Below are 2056 nucleotides of genomic sequence, written 5' to 3'. Positions count from 1 at the left end.
AAAAAAAGTTAGAGATTCTTGGGGCGCCTGGGTGGCTCAGTGGGTTAAGCGACTGCCTTCGGCTCAGGTCATGATCCTGGAGTCCCGGGATCGAGTCCCGCATCGGGCTCCCTGCTCAGTGGGGAGTCTGCTTCTCCCTCTGACCCTCCCCCCTCTCATGCTCTCTCTATCTCAGTCTCCCTCTCAAATAAATAAATAAAATCTTAAAAAAAAAAAAAAAAAAGAGTTCGGTGCTTTACTGACTGAGCCAGCCAGGTGACCCTTTAATCTTTTTGGTTTTTTTCTTCACAGATTTGCATGTCATCCTTGCTCAGAGGCCACGCTCATGTTCTCTGTATTGTTTGAATTTTAGTATATGTGCTGTCAAAGCAAGGACACAATTCTTTTTATCTTCAGACTGAGAGTATATATCAAAGTTCTGTATTCAAAAGTTACCTGGATTGGTTCTTTTTTTCCTTCCAATGTGGTTTGTTATTCATTTGAAATATAATTCAATAATTTATAAATACAGAGTTATTTCATTGGAGATTATTTCCTTCCAAGGCTTGTTTTAGTTCCCTTACCAATAACACATAACTAAACTTTCTTTTTCTGCTTTTTCACTTATCTTCTTGCTATTTTTGTTTTCATAAAGGAAATTAACCCATTTACATGTATAGTGAAAGCTAATATGTCTGGTCTTTTTCCTGATATTTTGTTTGTGGTTTTCATTTGTTTACCTCTTTAATATGTCTTTTTTTTTTTTTTTTTAAGTAAGCTCCATGCCCAACGTGGGGCTCAAACTCACAACTCCGAAATCAAGAGTCAGAAGCTCTACTGACTGGACCAGCCAGCTCCCCTACCCCCGACCTCTTTAATATGAATGGGAGAGAATTAGCAGCCCCTTTCATCTGCCAGTGCCCCGCATTTGGGCTGGAACATAGTAATGCTCAGCAAACGTTTGTGGAATGTTGACTAAAAGCTCAACAAGTAGCTTTTCCTTGTACCTGGACAGAAAGACACAGAGTCTTTGACCTTATTGTGATGAGAGTGATGACTATCACAATAGTTGCCATCAAGCTGAAAAATGCTGTGGAAAGTCTTAGCAGAGGGCTGTTGTAATCACTGAATAAACTACACGTGTTATATTTGAACACTGACTAAGAACCAGGCATGGAGCTATATTATCTTATTTGATCCTCACAATAATCCTATTTTACAGATGAGGAAACAGGGTTTAGAGAAGTAATTTGTCTTCACAACTAGGAAGCAGTAGAGTTGGGATCTGAATCCAGACCTGACGTCAAAATCTACCTTTTACCCACCACATGTCCCTGCATCTACATATTCAGAGACAAACACATACACAAGTAATCCCAGGAATTCTGAAGCTGTTGCTTACAAGGTCAAAGTTTCCTCAGCTGGACCCAACTGCCAGCCAGTTCCCCGGAAACCCGTGGCCAGAATGGAGACTAATCCCATGTGGTCAGGCCCATGAAGGGGTAAGGAAACGTTCCTTTGATGGTTTAGAAATGTTCCACCGTACAATGTCCTCCCCATCAAAGTTAACTCGAATTTGTAAGGTTTGGCCAAAGTATGAGTAAACGAACATTCTTTGGTTCTGCTGGTGTGAGTGTAAATAATGACAGTCAACACTGATAAGAGCTTATTCCAGTTCAGGCCCTTTACACAGGGATTTCTCAACCTCAACACTATTGACATTTGGGACTGGATCATTTTTTGTTGGTGGAGGGGCGCTGTCCTGTGCATTGTAGGATGTTTAGCAGCCCCTCTGGTCTCTCCCCATCAGTGGTACCACACCCCAGTTGTGACAACCAAAAATGTCTCCAGACATTGCCGAATGTCCACTGAGGGGTAAAGTCATCCCCAGTCGAGAACTGCCACTTACGTATATCACACTAATGTAATTCTCAAAATAATCCTGTGAAATTGGTATTTTCATTACCCCCATTCTATAGATAAGGAGGCTGAGGCACAGACAGGTTAAGGTCCTACCTTTAAGGAGCAGTAGAAAATGGATTAAAACCCAGGCAGTTAGAGTCCAGAAGCCACAATG

The 2056-nt window shown here is 41.5% G+C and overlaps 1 non-coding gene across 1 annotated transcript; it reads right to left on the bottom strand.

Moving 5' to 3' along the window:
- Positions 1 to 269: 269 nt before the first annotated feature.
- On the bottom strand, positions 270 to 372 carry LOC118018288. The gene has a single exon (XR_004681365.1). It is a non-coding gene; the product is annotated as a U6 spliceosomal RNA (small nuclear RNA).
- Positions 373 to 2056: the final 1684 nt, after the last annotated feature.

Source organism: Mirounga leonina, unplaced genomic scaffold (genome assembly GCF_011800145.1).
Source record: "Mirounga leonina isolate KUSES-001 unplaced genomic scaffold, KU_Mleo_1.0 Mir_170, whole genome shotgun sequence".
In the NCBI taxonomy this organism is placed as follows: domain Eukaryota; kingdom Metazoa; phylum Chordata; class Mammalia; order Carnivora; family Phocidae; genus Mirounga; species Mirounga leonina.
The sequence above is the reverse complement of the archived record's forward strand: the minus strand, read 5'-3'. Positions and strand labels throughout refer to the sequence as shown.